Raw genomic sequence first — 10,469 nt, forward strand, 5'->3', positions numbered from 1 at the left:
TATGGGGTAACATGCATTAACTTCCTTTGGAGGGAACAGCTTAATAGTTGCAAAATGTCAATATATCACACTTACACAAATAAAATTAATACAAGAAAAAAAACTTGTGCTCTACAGCGTTTGAGGAATGAAGATTTGGAAATTAATTTTATTTCTATTTCTACTGCACAAAAGTGCATGATGGTAAAGTTAAATTGCATCCATGACTTCTTGGACCCATCTGCACAGACAACACTGCTAACACAAAACTAGTCAAGAACCCAGATTGCATGTCAACTCCAACTCAGCAACCAGTCTGATCTTCAACAGGTAACATATGCAGTGATGAGAAGCCAGGCCTGCAGCATTATGGTCTCCATTTCTTCCTGGATGTTTCTGGAATAGAATCACTGTGACTTTAAAGGCTCTTTGAGCTGCTTTTCAACGTTGCTTTGTGTTCGTACATTAAAACTACAACAAAGCTCCAGTGTGTGTCCTCGTTAGGACTGAGGTTTACATTGTTAACTGATAATTGTGTGCGTTTCAGGCCATTTGATGGAGTCGCGCAAAATTAATTTACTCCAGTGAGTAATAATGTACTGCACTGCTTTTAAGAAAGTAATGAGTAATCTGTAATACGTGACTTTTAGTCAAGCCAATAGTCTGGCACAATATTGAAAAGGCTGTAATGTGTTGTTGTGTTGGAGGGGAGGCAGTGATGAGGACCACGCAGAAAAGCTCATCAGGTTAAAACCAGGAATCTTCTTACTGTGAGGCTACAGTACTACTGCACCATTGTGCCAAACTAGAAATAAAATAAAAAAACTTTTAAAAAGCTGATAATATTTTTAGTTCCTTCAACTGAGGGACAGTCATTATCCCTGAAGAGACAGGGTTTTTCATCCTGCAGCACTGCTCTCTGGCTTTTTGGGGAAGCAACAAGCCCAGAACATTACTGAAAGGTGGGGTTAATGGCAGAATTCGACTCCTTAGCTCTTCTTCAGTGTCCTTTCTAACAGGGGAGGGACATCATCTGTGTAGTGATTTGTCAGGGGAATACACATGGAAGGAAAATAGGCCCTCCTGCTCCATCTCTCTCACTGTGGGAATGGAGAGGTATGAGTGGGCCTGCAGGAAGGGCAGTAAGGAGGTGGGCAGCCAGGCTGCTGCTTCATCTCTCTCAGTCCTGGGTGGCCTGCACAAGCTCAAAATAACTTACTTGGGAGACTCCACCTGTGGCCGTATTAGATTAATAGTCTGTTGCTTTTGTTAGTTAATTTGGGTTTTTTGGTCAAAACAACTCGGCTGCTGTGGAAAAAAATAAATTGTTAAATAGTTTTTTATACTTTTTTTAAAAATTTGTATAGGATGCTACCAGTCGCGTCTTAAAAGTAATGTCGGCTAACGTGACAAGCACTGTAATGGAGCCGAATCCCCACCACTAGAACATTTATCCATTTAACGGAAAGTCCATCCTCTGAAATGCAAACAACAAAGGAGCCTATACAAAAACTGAGAAGCACACACACACACACACACAACAAGGGAAAAGTAATAAATAAGCCGATACACAGGCGGTACAGCTGTGCTGAGGCTGTGAAATTGTATGCAAATTGTACTTCTTTGCACTTGACACTATTTTGCGTTACAGTTATTGTCTGGCTATTTGTAAACCCTTCACTTCTTTGCATTTTTATTAACTGACACAATTAACCCCTAAATTCCCACACGCTTGCAGCTCATCGTGCAGATCACACCTGCCGAACGCGGGGGCATTTTTGCTAACACGTAAAGCATTTTGTCAAAAACGCGTTCATCAAGCAAATTAGTTGCAGCTCGAGAACATTTAGTCTCCCAGAAGTTTCAACGCTACTTTTTCTTGCGACAGACCGAGATTAGCTGTCTTCTACTTCTTCACACCAGACATTTTGACATGTCACAGTAGAAAAAGCATAGGTGTAAAGAAATGATGAGTGAAATGAAGGAATTCTTTTTGCGTTTCAAGGTCCACCAGTGCGTGCAGGCTTCACTGTCAGGGTTTACATGGGCACAGAGCTATTGTCAGTGTTATTCACTGAACAACTAAACTTCTACTTTGACTAAGGAGACGGTAAGAAACGCTGTAGCCTGAGGTCATACTTCGAAGGACTCAATAAGAATGTAAAGTGTTTGCACACACACTTAATTATTAACGGTTTATGAACTGTTATATTCAGATTTGTAATTGTTGATTTTGCAAATACCCAACAAAACAGGTTCTAACTGAATGTAACTCTGAGACATAATTCACATCTTTCCTAAAGGCCGACTTCGAAAGTGTCGTGGCTATAATTTAAACTCGTGGCTGCTTAAAAGCTCGTCTAGACCGAAGCTCATCGCTTTGCTATGACTGCCATCCCAGCTTTTCTTTCCCGCGCACCCACACGCAATCCATTTTTCATGCCTGCTCTGTATTGTATTTCAGCTCGTTTTATTCTGGTCCTCTGGAGAACAGGTGTGTTGTTTTTTTTTTCTTTTTGTATGAAAAAGCAATGTGTGCTGCAGCCTGCTGAGCCCAGGCAGTTGGTTGGGTACATCATGTACTTGCTGGGAACCGATGCCGTCTGTCGTCGATGCCAGTAATCGCTACCAACAGACAATTAACTTCAGCATGTCTTTCAAACTTCTCTGTGACTTATTTTGTCTTTGCAAACTTCTCTTTCTGTAAATAATTAAGCCACTGATGGATTAATTTGGTGTCCGTAGTGAAAACAGTGCCTAACAAATCATTCAACCCCATTTAGGATCATAACAAACTTTCCCTGCAGTATTTTAGTACCTGTAGTCTGGAGTCTTAGGAGCATTCGTGATGTTTGTTCCCGTGGTTGCATCCTGGTGTGAGGCAATGAAATAAAAGCATTTCAGCTCTTAAAAGTCAAACATGTGGGCTTTATACCTGCGATTGAACATCAAGCGGAAAGGTATAAGGGAGCGTCGGCTCGCCTTTATCTCTAATGGGCCCCAAACTGCAGTGCTTAGACTGAATATGAATGTTCTGCCGGTGAATTATTAATGTTGTGGTGCGCTTCGTATTCTGCCTGGCACTTCCAGAGGTGATCCACCTCCCACGCGGATTGGAAGCTGTCACCCGTAATTGGAGAAATCACGACAGCACGGAGTTAAGTGCTCCACAGTCCCCGGGTGAAGAATCTGATGGTGCACACTGCAGCACCAAGAGGTGGGAACATTTTCCTATATATTTTTTTTATGGTGCATTTTTTTTTCTCCTCCATACCTCTGAATAATTCTCGTTCTCCATCTCCATCCATCTTTTCAGGATTTCAGAGTGTTTTTCATTCTGCAGTATTAGTTAACTTCCTGAAAAAAATCGTAATTTCCAAGGATGTCATTCTCAGCAAGCGGCAGCGAGGAAATCTCGAGCTGATGCTGAAGTCAGATGGAGTGCTCACGGATCAAGATAAGCTGCAATGACTTTCATCACGACCTTTGACCTTGGCTACAACCTGCGCTTTCCGCTAAACATATTTCCTAAACCGTGTGAGGTGAACCGCATCTGATGAAAAACATTGGCGGCGGCGCACAAGCCACCGCTCGTGACGACTCAGCGGCACATTTTTCTGACAGAGTGACAACTCTGTGCAAAGTGTGTGGATCTCCAGTCCCACGGTGCGCCCAGGGCGCCGTCAAACCGACAGCTCACAGCACAAATGGACCCCTGTGGCCCAAAGATGGAGGCAAAGTTGTTGCCACGGCAAAGAGTTTTGGTTGTCCGATTGGTCCCCGCGAACAAAGGAGATCTGTCAGCTTTCATGACAGGGCCAAGATTGCAGTGTTTTATCCCGGATCAAGCATGATCCATGGTCAAATTGTGGCAGATTCATCCCAACCGTGGCTCTTCGAGACCCGTATGTCTGTCAAAAACTTTAGCGATCGGAAGAGATAAAGCTTATGTTGACAGGGGTTTAGGCCAATGCCGGTCATGTGTGAACCGGTGACAAGGTCAAAAGATGAAATGTGTCGCGGGGAGGGGCGAGGTCTCATCAGGACAGAGGGGAGCGGAGCTCTCGGAGAGATAAGTGAAGCTTGATGTGACAAGGTTTGTCTAAATTTGATAAGAATCCAAAACTGGGGCACGGATTTCGCTCTGCCTCACAGGAACACACACTTTTGTCAAGAGGAATCGTGTGCAGTCTGTTTTTAGCTCCACAATTGGAACTTAATCACTTTAATCCATTCGTTGGATTATGATGCTACTGCTTCATGATAAACCATCTGTGTGAGAAGGTGCCTCTGTGTTAAATTTAAAGTTCACCTATCATCGCTTCCAAATCTGCTTCACTAATTCCGTATTTTCTCCACCGTTTCCTACCACATTTATTCATTTTTCTTATCAATTTCTATTTTAGCCATATGTTTGGATTTAGCTCCATTTCAGCAATAGAAGCTACCCACAAGTCCAATTTCAGTATGGACAAAACACCTACTATCCACTCACGCCATGGTGCAAACAATACACTTTATTTCTATTTTGAGGAAAAGAGAAAAACATTCAACACTGGAACAAATCCAAGAGATGATATAGCTTGCTCTCTCCGACATGCAAATTTAATCGGCATGAAAAGGAAATGAGAAGAAAACAAATCATGCGCTGCTGCCAGTCCAGCCAGAAAAACAATGAGATCATATACAACCATAAGGACAGTTTAATGACGCTCTATAAGTCGTTTGGGGGCAATGTTTGCCAAACTATGCTGTAAATGACTCCTTACTGTGTCAGTATGCTAAAGCTCTTATGAGTCATGGGAACACTGAAAGTGTTATTACAGCGTAAAAAGGTTATATCTTTTTCAATATAAAGTTTTCTTGTATTAAATGCATGTGCAGTCTATAATGTGAGCAGGATAGATCCAATATCCTGAATTTCTTTCTCAAAAAAATAAATGAAATCCTTTTAACGGTAATGTCAGAGTAATTGCACTGACGAGCTGCTTGCTGTTTAGTTAAGGAGAGTGCTTGGATCTCCTTTTGCTTTACTTTGCTGGAGGTGAACACTTTACAATTTCACATCTCTTGCAAATAAATTGGAATAAAAACACAACTTTACTGTAATAAAGGCAAAGTCTACTACCGGTCGGTTTAATATGGCTCACCAGCAGGTTTTTTACACATCTGCAGAATCTATCCACGAACATCTGCAAACAGAAACAGATGCTCCCTTTAGTGAACTACAGCCATATTATTCCAGATGCCAGATAAAGGATAGGTAAGGTCTCAAAGGTAAAAACAAAAGAGCGAGGTCACACAGTTGTTTTCATTTCATTAGTAAAAGTCTAACCCATTTAGTAGCATAATTATTTTTTAAAGATTTTAATCATTTTTTATGTTCTTTCATTCTGTTTGTATGTCGTAGCCCCAGTGCACTACTACCCTACTGCACCCTACCAGTAATATAATTCCAGTACTACACTATATACATGAACATACATGTACATGGTGTGTTTTGTCATTTGTTGTTATGCTTCCTGACAGCACAATTAAGACAAGACTGAACAAGCCTATCAGGAGAGAGCCTTTTTAACACAGACATACTTTATTGTCATTCAAATTTACATCTTGTAGTACACAATGAGATTTTGTTGCATTGGCTCCATTTGTGCAAAAAAAACAAAAAACAAGTAGTATTCAAAAAAATTACAATTATTTGTAATTTTAGGTTTGTAAAGTTGCATCTAAGCAAATCTCAACATAAGGAACAATGTCCTTTGGATGAGACCAAGGTGAAGATGGTTGGCCATAATGCACAGCACCAAACAGCATATCAGCACAACATGGTTGGAGCTGTGATATTAGTGTTTCTTTTGCAGCAGCAGGTCTTGAGATCATCCGTCTGACAGCTAAGAGGTGGCTGAAACTGTGTCATGCAACAGGACAATGATGTGAAACAGCAGCACGTCTATAACAGATCGGCTGAAAAATGAAAGAATCGTGGTGCTGCAATGACCCGGTCGACGTCCAGATCTCAACCTTGCATGAAAGGCTGTGGTGGGACCTTAAGAGATATGCATAAATGAATTCCTGCAAACCTCAATGAATTGAAGCAATGCTGTAAAAAAGAGTGGACCACGAGCCAAACAGGAAATAAGTTCAACTTGTTGCTGCTAAAGTTGGTTCTACAAGCTCCTGAATCATGGGGTGTAGTTAGTTTTTCCACATGCTGCTTCTGCACTTTGGCTCAGTTTTTTCTTCAATTAATAATGACATGGTGTAATATTTCATGTGTTGTTCTTCATCTGAGGTCGAATTTCAATAATTTTTAAGATCTGACTGAACAATTTTCTTTATTTATAACCCAAGAAATGAAAGAGTGTGTTCTTTCTTTTTACCATGCATGTATATATATCACTACAATTCGTGAACATTAACTCCCCCCTTATTTTGTTCTACTTATCAAGTTATTCCTCACAGCCTTAGTAAGATGAACATACAGTAAGACCTTGCAGGCTGTTTTACCTGGGGGTTTCCAGATGATGAGATTCAGAATAATTCATTCATATTCTGAATATTTAATAAAATGGCATGGGGCAATATGTGAAAGGCTTATTTCATGTTAAAGTATTTTTTTAAGGCTATAAAATAACGTGTGTCCACATAGTGAGGTCAGCGTAGACGGTTAGGGCACAAAAAGTCCTTATATATCCATTTTAGTTATGTCTTAGAAGCTAATCTTAAAATTCTCGAGAATATAAGAGAATATCTACTAAGCTTTGCAGGATGGCTTAAAAAGGGCCTGTTTCTTTCAAATTTTCACAACACAAGCTTTTCACCTGACAATGATCTGCAGGTGTGTGCTGGCATGTGTGAATTCAAAAATATAGGCCATTTATGGGATCCATCTGCCCCAGGACGTACTGCATTTAAAGTGCTTTATGGTACAGTATGGGATCGCCACATACCTGTGATGGCCCATAACCTATTAGCCTTTAAATATATAGCGTGGCTTGCACTGTGTCATTGTGTCACATAAATCTATAATTTTTCACGATATATCTTGAGATTATATATATATATATATATATATATATATATATGCTGTATTTTTTTCTTATGCAGTTATTGCATATGCAGAATCTTTTATTGTGAAACTCATCCTATGGTCATGTTTAAGACCAATAAGACGGTTTCACCTTTCGTTGTTAAGCGACTACAGGGAACTGAAAGCAGGAGTGTGGTCCGCTTGCACCTCTTTCTATCCTCTCTTCTTAATAGATTCAAATTAATGCAGTTTTGCCAGGAGCATCTGATGGAGTTAAGTTATTTGTCCTGGGCCTACACCCTTGTTCCACTCATTTCTATACAAATTCAATTTCAGTTAGAAAAGCAGACTAGCTGTTATTGCCCATTTGTCAAAACAGCAACGCTAGCGTGAATAGCCCGGTGGAGGAGGCGCTGGCTCGTAGCTTAGGACGGTTGCTTCCCTGAAGAAAATCAGATCAAGCATTGTGAGTGTCTCCCACACACCCCTTTGGTTTGTATTAATTCTTTCAAACTGCAGTGACAACGAAAGCCTGGAAACAATAGTCTATTCTTCCGGTGTAGGTGTAGGTCTTTTTGTTTTTGTTTGGGGTTTTTTTTTTGCTAAATGACAGTCACTTCTCCATGCCCTGCATGGTTAACATATGTGAATCTCTCCATAGTTAATTCAGAACTTGTTTGTTTCTTAATTTGTGTTTTTTTTTTTCAAGACAAAAGGGGGAAGCTTTAATAATAGGAGCAAAAATACGTTACACAAGCAAAAAGTTAATTTGTTAAAATGCGTTAAGGAAGCATAACGGCAAACACTGATCAATACAGCAAGCTCGCGGTGTGGGTGGACAAAGCAAAGGCTAGCTGCAGAAACAGAAAGTTTGAAGACGAGACCGAAGCAAAGTAAGAGAATTGGTTGCACAGAGGTTTGGGACCAGGGTGTTCCTCAGCTCCGGGGCACAAGCACTTAAGTTTCGCTCACCTATGGAGAGCAGCTTTGCAAGAGTGTGGGAGAGACAAAGTGTTTAAGAGGAGGTGTAGGGCGGCTGGAGGTTGCTTTTTTTTCTTCTTCTTTATCTTCCTCTTTTTCTTCTTCTTGGATCGAGTGCAAATAAAGATGCTGGAAGCACCCAGACAACTGTTTGTCAGCAGTTTTGGCTTTCTGGCAGCATCAGATGAAGAAAGACTTGATAGAGAAAAAGGAAGGTGAATACATGAAAGTGGGATACTGAAGAGTGAAACATCAGCAGTGGTTTTGATTCACCTATTGATCTTGGCAAACTGACGCTCCCTCTCATCCTTGACAGTCTTTCTCTCCTCCCAACTGAAATCTATTTTTTGCTCCCATCAGCAGAAAGGAAGGAAAACGTGGCTTTGGCTTGATGATGAGTCAACTCAACCCCGGGTCACATGGTCTACTTTGTTGATATGAGGCTGAATAAAGCATGAGGCTGATCAAGAACAGAGTAAGTTTGCTAACCTTTAAAGTTATCTTTTACTAAGTTAAAACTGCAAATGCTTTCAATATAGGCTAGGAAGTTTGTAAAGCCAGAAATAGCATGTATTTAATTATGCATTCACTTATTAAGTGTAGTTACTTTTTTTTGCAAAACTTTACCATTTTAATAAGAGTGGATACAGTGATTTGATGCAGATAGGGATTAGAAAGTCTGTTCACTCCCTGTTGTCATAGTAAAATTGGTTAAATATGAGTGTTTGTAGACAAAAAGTTTTGGAAATATATCAGACCTGAATTGAAACAATACTATTATCTTGTATTTATGTTACAGGCAGCGTGACTTTTACACAAAAAAAATCCAAAATACTATTTTGTGCTTATGCCAAATATATTTACAGCTCGCTGCTCTCTTCCTGGACGTCTTCACCTTTCTGAACTCCTCCTGGCTGAAGAATTGGAAAATACTATCTCTACTGTATTGCCAAAATTATTCACTATCCGTTTAGCAAACACTATGAAAACACTACACATAAAACTGCATTACTGGAAAGTTGTACATAAAGCATCAAAAGTACAAGTATTTATTCTGTAGATAAATGTTCCCCATTACTGTTGTATGGATCAGTATTACTGCTGCAGATGGTTAAGCTTGAGCTGCTCTGTTCAGTCTGCAGTTATGCATCACATTCTTTTCAATCATTTGAAAACACAGGCCTGCATCTCTTAAAACAACAATACTAAAATATAATTAAAACAAACAAACAGGTGAATTAAAGGGGTGTGATATGGTCAGATGTCTGTATCTACAGGGAGATAAAGGGAAGGTGGTGTGCTGCTGAAACTTAGTACTGGTTTCTCAGATATGCAAAACAGAAAGTGCTGGCTGAGCCTGCACCTATCACCTTGCCTGTTTTATTAAACTGGCTTTTACGTATCCTGTCTGTTGTCAAAGCTCTGCTTGCTAATGTGCTATTTGTGATATTCACATTTGTGTGTTTATTTTTAGATTTGACTGAGCTAACACTGCCTGCCTTGGAATGCCACAAGTTAAGGAAGCTGATTTTGCCCATAAAACTCTAGCATTCTGGTAATGTATACTACATATTGGTTAACGCCCCAGTCACACAGACCTAGAGACCAGTCAGTGACCAGCAAGTAACCACCGGCTGCTGGGAAAAAAATGTGTATTCCCTGACTGGTTGCTGGAGGTTTCTGGCAGGCAGTTGGTGAAACTAGGCATAAAGATGTATGCAGTGCTGCACGATTGCCGATTGCGTCATGGGGCCAAATGTACTTTTGCACTTTACTCTGGTAAAAATCGCTCATTCCACATTGTGCAGCATTTAAGCTAAGCCTGGCTAACTTAGCATATTAGCTAAAAAATAGCTGGGCATTTTAAAACCCATGCTGTTTCATTTTCTTGACAAGATTTAGTTAAGACAATTAGAATGGACATAATATGGCTAACATGTTGCTGAAATAAGAGCCATATAACTTATAGCTGCATGTCTGTGCATGTGACAGTGAACATGTAACAGGTCATTTAACTACGAACAATACATTGAGGTTTTACAGGACTATCACATGGACAGGGTCCTTGATTGTTGCCTTGGCTTACAGGTACTGCTTGGCTTTGGATAGACAGAGCTTATCTGTGGATCAAGCTAAGCTAACTGGTTCAACTTTCAGACAAGAGAGGGATACCTATCGCCTCCTCAAACTTGCAAAAACCTGGAAAAAAAGCTAGAAAATAGCCTTTTGAAAGGGTTTGTAATGTGCCAGTAGATGTTCTGAATGCAAGAACGCCTATCTGGGTTCTTAGTACTGTTATAGTTATAATTTAAACAGAAATGAGTTTCATTGCAGGTACATTGCAGTGAATTCTTTCTGAGACTATCGACATTTAGATAAAAGATGTTTCCTTCGGGATCACACCGAATAGTGCAGTAGAATAGTGCAGTATAGTAGAATAGGACAGTACAGTGTAGTATATTAACCTTCAAGGCCC

General features: G+C 40.1%; 1 long non-coding RNA gene across 1 annotated transcript in view; it reads left to right on the forward strand.

Moving 5' to 3' along the window:
* LOC143417078 (uncharacterized) overlaps positions 1-9,527 on the forward strand; it is a 62,909-nt gene extending 53,382 nt beyond the window's left edge. The window contains exons 2-3 of the long non-coding RNA XR_013097303.1: positions 8,354-8,468; positions 9,468-9,527. This is a non-coding gene — a long non-coding RNA (uncharacterized LOC143417078). The remainder of the gene's footprint in view (positions 1-8,353; positions 8,469-9,467) is intronic.
* The last annotated feature ends 942 nt before the right edge of the window (positions 9,528-10,469 follow it).

The sequence above is a fragment of the Maylandia zebra genome, linkage group LG3 (genome assembly GCF_041146795.1).
Source record: "Maylandia zebra isolate NMK-2024a linkage group LG3, Mzebra_GT3a, whole genome shotgun sequence".
NCBI lineage: Eukaryota > Metazoa > Chordata > Actinopteri > Cichliformes > Cichlidae > Maylandia > Maylandia zebra.